At 37.8% G+C, this 12,242-nt stretch overlaps 5 non-coding genes across 5 annotated transcripts; 1 reads left to right on the top strand and 4 right to left on the bottom strand.

The window, feature by feature from the left end:
• Window positions 1–3,140: 3,140 nt before the first annotated feature.
• On the bottom strand, window positions 3,141–3,212 carry Trnae-uuc (transfer RNA glutamic acid (anticodon UUC)). Its single transcript has one exon. It is a non-coding gene; the product is annotated as a tRNA-Glu (tRNA).
• Window positions 3,213–4,552: 1,340 nt separating this feature from the next.
• On the top strand, window positions 4,553–4,624 carry Trnae-uuc (transfer RNA glutamic acid (anticodon UUC)). The gene has a single exon. It is a non-coding gene; the product is annotated as a tRNA-Glu (tRNA).
• A 2,101-nt stretch (window positions 4,625–6,725) lies between these two features.
• On the bottom strand, window positions 6,726–6,797 carry Trnae-uuc (transfer RNA glutamic acid (anticodon UUC)). The gene has a single exon. It is a non-coding gene; the product is annotated as a tRNA-Glu (tRNA).
• A 3,924-nt stretch (window positions 6,798–10,721) lies between these two features.
• On the bottom strand, window positions 10,722–10,793 carry Trnae-uuc (transfer RNA glutamic acid (anticodon UUC)). Its single transcript has one exon. It is a non-coding gene; the product is annotated as a tRNA-Glu (tRNA).
• A 1,105-nt stretch (window positions 10,794–11,898) lies between these two features.
• On the bottom strand, window positions 11,899–11,970 carry Trnae-uuc (transfer RNA glutamic acid (anticodon UUC)). The gene has a single exon. It is a non-coding gene; the product is annotated as a tRNA-Glu (tRNA).
• Between the last annotated feature and the right edge of the window lie 272 nt (window positions 11,971–12,242).

A 12,242-nucleotide genomic window follows, 5' to 3' on the forward strand; every position in this document is an offset into this window, starting at 1 on the left:
TCTCTGGTGGGTGAGTGGGGGTTAGTCGTTCTCTCTGGGAGAGGCTCGTCTACCTTTGGTACTCCATCTGGAGTCCAGCTCTCACCTGTGGCTCCAAGTAGCTGTAGCATGCGAAGCGGCCACATCCCGGTAAACCGCTTCGACTGGCGGGCTGCACCAGATGAGGATAACCAAGAGATACGGGCTCAGCGTATTTGCTCAGCAACAGGAAGTCATTGGTACTTGTCTTCCCAACTGCATGCTTCCCTAAAACCCCTTTCCACTGTTCCTCGTCCTTGCTGACTCTGGCTTTGAAGTCGCCAAGTATTAGAAACTTGTCGGTATTAGGCGTGCCACATAGTACAGTGTCCAAGTCGGCATAGAACTGCTCTCTGATCTCCTTTCGTAATGTGTGTGTGTGTGTATGTGTGTAGGGGGGTACGCGCTTATGATGGGGAAGCGTTTGTCGCTGACAGGGAATCTTCATAAGCCTTTCATTTACCCCTGTCGACAGGCTGGGAATCCGTTTCAAGGACTGGAGTTGATAGCGAATCCAACTCCGTATATTCTGTCCTCGTGTAGGGCCTTGCTTTTCCAGAAGAAAATGTAACCATTGCCTGATTCTGTCAACGACCCCTCCTCAGCCAGTCGAGTTTCACTGATAGCTGTTATGTCGATACTGTATCTCGACAGTTCTTTGGCAATGAGGGCTGTTCTTCTCAGATATCTGGAGACACTATCTCGAACCTTGAGGGTACCTATGTTCTATATATCAATGACTATGTTGTTCTTTCTTTGTTTGAATCGACTGCAAGTGGATAAATCTGTCATCTTCCTCAAGAGGCTCATCACCAGCGTCTTAGAGAGCAGCTTGCCTGAAGCCCAATGTGCTTTCACCGTGGCCGCTGCACCATAGACATGGCGTTTACTGTGCGTCAAGTCAAAGAGAAGTGTATTGAATAACAGAAGGATTTGTATTCAGTGTTCATAGACCTGACCAAAGCTTTCGACACACAACAGAAAAGCTTTGTGGACCATCCTAGCTAAGCTAGGCTGCTTACACAAGTTCACCGCAGTGGTAAGTCTCTTCCACGACAACGTAATCGGTCAAGTTCTCTCTCTGCAAATGGTGACTGCATCAACTCTTCCAATAGTGTGAAACAGGGCTGCGTTCTCGTTCGTCTTGTTCAACATGCTTTTCACATAGATCCTACTCCACACAGCAAAAAATCTAGACTCAGATGTGTACATCAAATATCTTTCAGATGGCTCAATTTTTGCCGTCCAGCAACTCTCTGTCCGAACCAAGACGGTGGAAAAGCTCATCACTGAAACACTATTTGGATGACAGTGCCCTAATGGCACATAAGAAAAGTCACCAGTAGATTATTGTCGCCCACTTTGCAGAAGCGTCAAAGCTCTTTTGTCCAAGCAACTCCGAACACATGTCACCCCTTTGCCAAACATCATCACTGAGGTAGTCCAGCTGAAGTGTGTAGAGAGCTTCAAGTACCTTAGCAGCACAATCTTAGCCGATGGATCACTGGACTGCAAAAACTCACCCAGAAACCAAAAGACTAGCCAAGTCCGTCAGCAGAAAGGTATTACGCTGTCGACAAAGCTAAAGGTTTACAGAGCTGTAGTCACCTCTACACTGCTATATAGGTGAAGCATGGACCACATACTGCCAGCACATCAAACAGCTGGAACAATTTCACACAAGGACACTACACAGGACCATGGGCATTTGTTGGCAGACAGAGTGACAAACCAAGAAGTACTGGACAGAGAGTTGGTTCAACAAGCATTGAGTCAACGCTGCTGAAGGCTCAATAACGTTGGACTGACCACGTCATCAGAATGACTGACATCCGTGTACTCAGACACCTGTTGTACGGCGAGCAATCCAATATCTTTATTCAGATAGTGACATTATTTAAATGACGCAACCACAAACTACGAGTAGACTACGCACACGTATAAATAACTAGAAGCCTGTTCGATTAACGAGCTGGAAGTTGAACAGTGAACCACGAGTAGACTACGAATGCATATAAGTAGCTAGGAGAGCGTGTACAAACGGTTCGTTAGCGTACACATTTTCATATTTCATATAGAAAATATTTTTGATATATTTTGTTAAAAACTTAACCATGGTTCGAGAGAAAGACAGGGGAAAACGCAACTCACAGACGCGAGCGTGCATGCACATACACACACACACACACTAACACACATGCACATACGTATATATTTATGTATTTGCAGTTCATGGATGGTCGAATAAAACATCATTTCACGTCTTTATGTACAGTATGGATGTGACTTGGAACGGATTATCCTTATTTACATTTAACTACTCATGTAACGAACGGTTTGCTTACTACATCTTCGTAGTAGCACTCCGTCGGTTACGACCACAAAGGTCCCAGCTGATACGACCAACGGAACAGCTTGCTCGTGAAATTAACGTGTAAGTGGTTGCGCACTCCACAGATACGGGTACCCTTAACGTAGTACTCAGGGAGATTCAGCGTGACACAGGGTGTGACAAGGCTGGTTCTTTGAATTACAGGTACTACTCATTTTTGCCAGCTGAGTGGACCGGAGCAACATGAAATAAAGTGTCTTGCTCAAGGACACAACGCGTCGCCGGGAATTGAACTCACGACCTTATGAACGTGAGCCGAATGCCCTAACCATTAAGCCACGCGCCTTCACTCATCTTTGTATATAGAGATTCCACTGTCTAGCAAACTCCGACGTACTTTTCTGAAACTACAAATAAATTCTAACAGAAAAAGAAGGACGCGTTCCTACACTGGCATCGAACTCAGGATGACCGGAATCTTAACTACTTGACCACATTGGAAAGCCGATCACGTATCCTGATAGTTACTGTTTTATCAAAAGTACTCCATCATTTTTCCAATTTGCGTGCTCTGTGTGTATGAATGCATGTATGTGTGTGTACGTATTTGTGTATGTGTGCTTTGTTCTTCTTTAGATCTTGTAATGCAGGAGTTTAAGACAATCGATCTCTTATTCTGATACATCGATATTGTTTAACGGCTCGCATCTGCTTATTTAAAGTTGATAAATTAAGTTATATGTAGCACTAAAGTATTTAGATAAATTATTTCGGTAAAATGAAGAATGCGTTCCCATGCCGGGAATCGAACCCGGGCCACCTGGGTGAAAGCCAGGAATCCTAACCACTAGACCACATGGGAAATCTGTTGATTTAGGTTACTCTTAGTCATTTATAAAATGTGTAACGTAATTTTATATATTTGTGTGTGTGTGTCTGTTTTTGTTTGGCCTAAGAATCGGAAAAGGAAGAGTCGGAAAAGGAAGAATCAGATGGGAAAGAGTCAGCATAATCCAATATTTTGTTCAGGTAGCGACATTATTTAACGTGTCGTATCTGCATTTTCATTTCTTGCCCTATCCAGAACAAAAGAAACCAAATGAATGAATAAATAACTAAAGAAAACTAAACGACTTCAATTACAATGAGGTACTTATATACGAACGGTTCTCTGAACCAGAAAACATGAATATCGAACGGTTTTTCTGTAGGAAATGAAAGTCGAATATCGAACTGAAACTTCATCGATTCTTACAAATAACTAGGAGCCTATTCACTTAAGGAGCTGGAATTTGAACAACGAGTAAACTACGCATACGTATAAGTAGTTAAGTGAGCGTGTATAAAGGGTTCGTTAACGTACGCATTTGCACATGTTAAATAGAAAATAATATTTGTTTGTGCTTTGTTCTTCTTTAGATCTTGTAATGCAGGAGTCTAAGATAATCAATCTCTTATTCTGATACATCGATATTGTTTAACGGCTCGCATCTGCTTCTTTAAAGTTGATAAATCCTACTTGATTCTTAGATCTTTCTAAAAAAAAAAAAAAAAAAGAAGCAATCAAATTGAATGAATAAAACTGGAATTAAGTTATATGCAACACTGAAGTATTAAGATAAATCATTTCGGTAAAATGAAGAATGCGTTCCCATGCCGGGAATCGAACCCGGGTCACCTGGGCACCTGGGTGAAAGCCAGGAATCCTAACCACTAGACCACATGGGAGAACTGTTGGCTTAAACTGTTCTTAATCATTTATAAAATGTGTAACGTAATTTAAAAAAATTTGTGTGTGTAAGTGCACCCAATCATATATATATATATATATATATATATATATATATATATATATATATATATATATATATATATATATATATATATATATATATATATATATATATATATATATATATATATATATATATATATATATATATATATATATATATATATATATATATATATATATATATATATATATATATATATATATATATATATATATATATATATATATATATATTACATGAACACACCAAATTTTTAAAATTTCCATGAATTTGAAGTTTCCACAGGTGCAGCCAAGCAGAAAAGTCAGTATTTGGACACATGCACTTACATACGTACACACACAGATAGTTAAAAGTAACGTAGCATTTTTATAAAATAGTAATTGTAATAACACAGTCGTGGCTTTCCCATGTGGTCTAGTGGTTAGGATTCCTGGCTTTCACCCAGGCGGCCCGGGTTCGATTCCCGGCATGGGAACGCATATCTATTTTGATTTTTTAGTCAGAATCTATTTGTTGGAATATTAAAGATCCTTAGAGTTGATTATAATGCACCGGTCTTGATAAAGCAATAACTGTTACGATGAATATACTGGTCTTCACAAAATATTTTGTGATATTAGCGGCATATGATCGCACTCTTTCACCCACAGGTGCAGTCGAACAAAAAAGTCATTGGAACTCATAACTGTTGTCTGCCAAAATTCATTTGTAGTGATAGGAAAAGTGCTTTAGAGTTCCATATACACTGACTGGAGTCTCTCTATACGAGCATAATCTGCTCTCGAACGCGATTCGTTACGTGAGTAACTGAAATAGATATGAATAGCGGTAATCTTTAATATTACAACAAATAGATTCTAACGAAAGGGGAAAAAAAGGAAACAAACGTATCTCTTCCATTGCCTGGGAATCGAACCTGGGCTACCAGAAATCCTAACCACTAGACCACATACGAAAACTTATAACAACTCAATTACAGTTACTTTTTATGAAAACCTTACGTTACATTTTAATATTTTTGTGGGTACGTATGTGAGTGTGCATGTCTAAATACTGACTTAAGAAGAATTTCAAATCAACGTAATCCAATACTTTATTCAGGTGGCGGCCTTATTTTATGTGTCGCAACCATTTTCTCATTTCGAGATCTTTCCAAAACAAAGGGACTCGAATGAATAAATAACGCAGTAAAAAGAAAGAGATTTTAAATACCGTGGGTACTATTATACGAACGGTTCTCTCGCCGAATAAAAAAAAATGGTATCTTTTGTGTTTAGCTGCACCAGTGGAAATTTTAAAGTATATTGAAAAGTTTAAAATTTGGTGTATTGGTGTAAATTCCCACGCTGAATATCAGGAGGTATTTCACTTTTTCAGAATAATGTTTTCAAGTCATAGAGGTTTAAAGCTTGATCATTTTTAACCAGTGAGAAAGCAGGATTTAGTAGCTGTCATTTTGTAGCGTGACAGCATGTGCAGTCAATTATAAAGAAATGAAACAAGGGCAGAGTTCTGCTTTATGCACGTCATATAACCCCTTATAAATAACTTTTCTTACTTTTTGAATTTTCTGAAAAGTTTTTCTTAATTTGTATTGCATGCACGGGAATTCATACGATTGTGCAAAAAAAAAAAAAAAAATAAATAAATAATATCTGCTGGGATTCAGCGTGGAAAATTACATTAACACACCAAATTGTAAAATTTTCAATAAACTTTGAAATTTGCATAGGTGCACCTTAACAGAACAGATTCCCCTCCCCCTTTTTAAAATTTTTTTTCAGGAAACCGTTCGTATAATAGTACCCTACTGTATTTAAAATCGCTTTTTCTTCAGTTATTTATTCATTCATTTGATTTCTTTGTTTTGGAGAGATCTCGAAATCAAAAGTAGTTGTGACACGTAAAATAAGGTCTAGACCTGAATAAGGTATTGGATTACTTTAATTTTAAACTCTTCCTAAGTCAGGATTTAGACGTACACACATATGTAGACACACGAAGAGTTAAAAATAACATAAGGCTTTTATAAAGCAGTAATTGTAACACCGATGCATCGGCTTTCCCATGTAGTCTAGTGGTTAGGATTCCTGGCTTTCACTCAGCGGCCCGGGTCCGATTCCCGGCATAGGAATACCTAGCTTTTTTTTTTTTTTTCGATAGACTCTATTAGTTGTAGTATTACCGCTATTTATACTAATTTAAATTACTCGTGTAACGATTTCCGTTCAGGAGCAGATTAAGTTTGTATATAGACATTCCAGTATATATAGAACTCCAAAATACTTTTCCTGTGACTACAAATGACTTCTAGCAAAGACAATAATGCGTTCAAACCGTGGGATCGAACTCAGGATGCGTGGGTGAAAGCCAGGAATCTTAAATACTAGACGTGATAACTGTCTAAATTGTCGCATTCACATCTTTAAAAATGGTAAATTCTACTTGATTCTTAGATCAATCCAAAATAAGAATCATTCAAAAGAAATGAATAAAACTCGAATAATGACATACGTAATACCAGAGTATTTCAATGACTGTATAGGTAAATTCTTTCGGAAAAAAAAAAAAAAACATTCCCATGCCGGGAATCGAACCCGGGCCACCTGGGTGAAAGCCAGGAATCCTAACCACTAGACCACATGGGAAATACGCTATATGTTATAGTTAGTTTACATTAATAATGCTTCTTTATTATTTCTGTCTGTAGGTGTCTGAGAATGTATTTCCGTTCCTTTTCTCTCTTACGTTTTACTTGTTTTAGTCTTTGCCTTGCCTTCATACCGGGGCCCCTCTTTGAGGCATTTGGTCGACCATGTCGAACCCAGTACTTATTTTAAAACCTGATACTTATTTTGTCGGTCTGTTGGTGAAGAGTAAAGTTATGGGGACGTAAACAAACCGATACAAGTTCTCCATCGGAGCTGGGGACAGGCACGTACACAAACATCCACACATACTTATTCATACCTTTATACATGCATACATACAACAAGCTTCTTTTACATACATACATACATACATACATACATACATACATACATACATACATACAATGGGCTTCTTTCAGGTTCCGCCTACCAAATCCATTCACAACTCTTTGGTCGGTCTGGGGCTATAGTAGAAGACACTTGCCGAATGTGCCACGCAGTCGGAATGAACTTGAAACCATGTGGTTGCGAAGGAAGCTTCTTACCACACCACCGTTCCCAAGTGTGGTTATGGGATGAGTAAGTAGGGTAGAGATTATGTAGGTGGAAGGGGGAAACAGGAGCAGATTTGGCTAAATAAATAAAATGTATTGACGGAGACTTTTGGGAATATCATACAGAGATCGTGTCACAAATGAGGAAGTGAAGAGAAGAATAAGGCAGGTAATAGGGCCCTATGAGGAACTTCTTACCACAGTAAAGGAACGCAAGCTTAGGTGGTTTGGGCATGTCAACCGTTCATCAAGGATGGCCAAAACAATCCTTCAAAAACAGTGAAAAGTAGCAGACGCAGAAACCGAGAAAGAGGTGAGATAACAAACATCTGTGAGTGGACAAGCCTAAAGATGAGAGACGCAGTGTGAGAGGCAGAAGACAGAGATGGATGGAGGGATCTGGCTGCTAAGTCATCAATAGTGTCCCAACGGCTTGCCAGACTACGATACATGTAATGAAATTTAATAGACGGATAATTAATACTTAGTTAGTGATACATAAATGAAGTCCTGTGAAGGACTATGATTAGGGTGAATACGTAATGTATTCAATTTAAAACGATGAACAACTTCGTCTGAAAATTTATTTGATAACTTGACAATTGCTCAGGAATCAAATAATGAGGCTATTTCTGATGTTTGTAGCGGGGGGGGGGGTAATATCACATCGAACTCCGCATAAAGACGTGAAATGATGTGTGTGTGTGTAGGTGTTTGTGTGTGTGTGCGTGTGTGCATGCATGCGTGCATACCCATACATATGTAAAGATTTAGTACTTCTTTAGATCTGGCATAAATCTAAAATGAAGATTATCAAGGCCTTAAATCACGCACCAATTTTTTTTCTTAGGATAATTGTATGAATTCCGTTGCGTACAATACAAATTCGTAAAAATCTTCAGAATTTTTCCAAGGATCTAGTTTTTTCTTTCGCAAAATATGCATTTTTTAAAAGACAGTAAAACATTTGAAAATCGGCAATAGCAATACAATTTTCTAGTCTAGTTGCTATGAAGGTATGATGTTGTGGAGAAAAAAACTGGAGGAAATAGTAACAGAGGTGGTTTTAAAATCGAAAAAACCGTGTATCTATAGCCAATAGCGAGACAGAAATTTTCTGCGTTTAGCGGAACGGTGTCAACTTTAAGGTTACATCCTGTGAAATTTATAATTTAGCCTTCTGTGAATAAACAGAAGTACCTAATAAAATCAACATATATCATCATACTGTTTCTTTTGTCTCTTCATTGATTGTATGTTTTTATTATTATTTTTTAAATTTGTAATATCAATATGTTTGTCTGCACGTGTTTACTTTATGCATATTTCAGTATTATGATTACCTGTCATGTATTTGTGTACATCATTAATGTATAAGTGCATGTGTGTGCGCGCGTGTGTGTGAAAAAGGGGTGTCTGTCTCAAAAACTTCAAAGTTGAGTAACGTTTTCATGCTTGGATTTGTAAACTACGATAAGAATAACACTGGTCAACAAAGAATTTGCTCGGAGAAAAAGAATACCTGTATCTTGTATGTTTTTACATGCAGAATTACAAAATAACGTCAAGGTATCTGTACTAAGTTCACATATTCCGTTCACCTTCACAATGTCAAGAAACTGTATAAACATCGCAAACAACTTTTGTTATATATGAAAAATATCTAAAATATTAAGACAATTGGCGAAAAATATCTATAATAAAATTCTAATTGTTAAATATAAATTTTTCTAAAAACAAAACACGCAGGTGAAGTAAATCTCGTGGTGTGAAGAATCAACACAACATACGAGTGGAACACAAAACAATATATGCGGTTGTCATGGTAACAAGCTGTTAATGATTTGCTGTCTGTTGATTGGCTAAAATTACTCAAATTTCCCAACTTTAATTCCAAATAACATCAGATTCCTTAATTTACGAGATAAAGTAATTGGTTGATCGTAATCAAAATTCAGAGTTGCATCGACACACCAAAATTGAAAGCAATCAGAGCAAAATTAAAGGGGCTCATTTTGCGAATGAAAAAGTCTAGATCAATTCCCAAAAATGAAAATGTTATTAGGGGGTTATATGGCGTGCGTAAAGCAGAAATCTGCGAATATCTTATTGTTTACAGTTGACAACACGTGCTGTCACGCACAAAATGATAGCTTCCAAATCCTCTTTTCTGATTGGGTGAAAATGATCAAACTTTAAACCTCTATAACTTATTTTAAACAATTTTCTGAAAAAGGTGAAATATCTCCTGAGATTCAGCGTGGAAAATTACATCAATGCACCAAATATTAAAATTTTCAATAAACTCTGAATTTTCCATAGGTGCAGCCAAACAGAAAAGATGCCCCACCCCCACCATTATTTTTATTCAAATAACCATTCATAGAATAGTACCTTATTGTATTTAAAATGGCTCCTTTTTTTTTTTTCGTTATTTATTCATTCATTTAGCTCCCTTTGTTTTTGGAGAGATCACGAAATGAGAAAATGGTTGCAACACGTAAAATAAGGTTACCACCTGAATAAAGTACTGGATTACTGCGATTTGAAACTCTTCGTAACTCAGTATTCAGACACACGCACGCACACACACACACACACACACACACACACACACACACACACACACACACACACACACACACACACACACACACTTACATACGTACACACACAAATAGTTAAAAATAACGTAGCGCTTTTATAAACCAGTAATAATTAAAAACTTTTCCTAGGTCAGAATTTAGAAACACACACTTACATACAAGCACACACAAATCATTAAATACAACGTAGTGTTTACATAAAACAGTAATTGCAATACTGTTGCTATGGCCTTCCCATGTGGTCTAGTGGTTAGGATTCCTGGCTTTCACCCAGACGGCCCGGGTTCGATTCCCGGCATGGGAACGCATACTTTTTTTTGAAGTTAGAATTTATTTCTTGTATTGAAGATTAACACTATTTATATCGATTAGATACTTACGTAACGAATTGTGTTCAGGAACAGATTATGCTCGTATATAGAGACTCCACCGTAAATTGAACTCCAAAGTACTTCTATCACTACTTATGAATTCTGACATAAAACAATCATGCGTTCCAATGACGGGATCGAATTCTGGATACCTAGGTGAAAGCCAGGAATCTTAAATATTAGATCTCATGGTAAAGCTGATAACAGCTTCAGGTGTCGCATTCACATATTTAAAAGTGGTAAATTCCACGTGATTCTTAGATGTTTTGAAAATAAGCACTGATAAGGAATGAATAAAACTCGAATAAAGACAGATGTAGCAGTATTTAAATAACCTTATATATACATAAATTCTTTCGGGAACAAAAAACAAAGACAAAACGACATGCGTTCCCATGCCGGGAATCGAACCCGGGCCACCTGGGTGAAAGCCAGGAATCCTAACCACTAGACCACATGGGAAAGCTACCCTGTAGCTGTTATAGTTAGTTTACATAAAAAATGCTGTTTTATTTCTGTTTGTGGGTGTCTGGGAATGTATGTCTCTTTGTTTTATGTTTTATGTTTTACTTGTTTTAGTCTTTGCCCGGCCTCCATGCTGGAGGCCCCCTTTCGAAGGGTTTAGTCGACCAAGGCGATCCTAGTATTTATTTCAAAGCCTGTTACTTATTTTGTCGGTCAGTTGGTGTCAGTCATTTCGCCGAATTCTAAAGTTATGGGGACGTAAACAAACCGATACAAATTCTCGATCGGAGCTGGGGACAGACACATACACAAAAACATACACACGCTTATCCATCCATCCATTCATCCCTCCACCCCTCCACCCACCCCTCTATCCATCCACCCATCCATCCACCCATCCATCCATCCATACGACGGACTTCTTTCAGTCTTCGCCAAAAAGATCCATTCACAGGGCTTTGGTTGGTCCGGGCCTATAGTAGAAAACACGTGCCCAGTGTGCCGCACAATGAGAATGAACTCGTGACCATGTGATTGGAAAGCAAACTTCTTACCACATAGCTAAGCCTCTATATATATCAGTAATAATTCTTTAGACCTGGAAAGTGACATTATTTAAGGAGGAGCATCCCATTTTTTTTATTAATGGTAAATCCGACGTGCTTCTCGGATTTCTCCAGAATAAAACGAACCGATAAACTTATAAAACTTGAATTAAGTTCTATGTGACACTTAAGTGCTTCAATTTCACTAGAAATAAATTCCGATAGGAAAGACGACAAAAAAAAGGAAAGAAAAAAAAGAAGAAAAGGGCCCTCTTCTACCGGAATCGAACACGCTCCGTCTGTTTTAAAAACCATCGTAACTGTTACTGGTTTATGAAAAGTACTGCACCACTTGCTGAGTGTGGGTATATTCATATATATAGTTGCAAATACATACATATATAAAGTTTTAGTAGTTCTATCGACACTATGAATATAAAATATAGGGAATCCTGTAGAAGAAACGAAAATGGAAGAATATACGTAACTCTAAAGATCTTACAACAAATAAATTCGAACTCAAAAAGGATTGGAAAAAAAAAACAAAAAAACATGCGTTCCCATGCCGGGAATCGAACCCGGGCCGCCTGGGTGAAAGCCAGGAATCCTAACCACTAGACCACATGGGAAAGCCGAAATTGTAGTGTAACAGTTACTGTTTTATTAAAAGTGCTGCTTCATTTTTGCCTCCTTGTAACTGCCGCTGATGATTATAACAATTGTGTCCGCCTACATGAGTAGTTTCACTCCGTTCCTCCCCCACTCCTTATGACGTAGGTGAATGCTGGTTAACCTACCTAACAACTATCTCGTTCAGTACAGTTGTTAATGCAAGTACACTATATTAGGTTATCCTGTAGAAAACTGTGTTTATTGCTGTTAAACTAAACTACTTAACTAA

This window comes from Octopus bimaculoides, chromosome 10 (assembly GCF_046866305.1).
Source record: "Octopus bimaculoides isolate indiv1 chromosome 10, ASM4686630v1, whole genome shotgun sequence".
Lineage (NCBI taxonomy): Eukaryota > Metazoa > Mollusca > Cephalopoda > Octopoda > Octopodidae > Octopus > Octopus bimaculoides.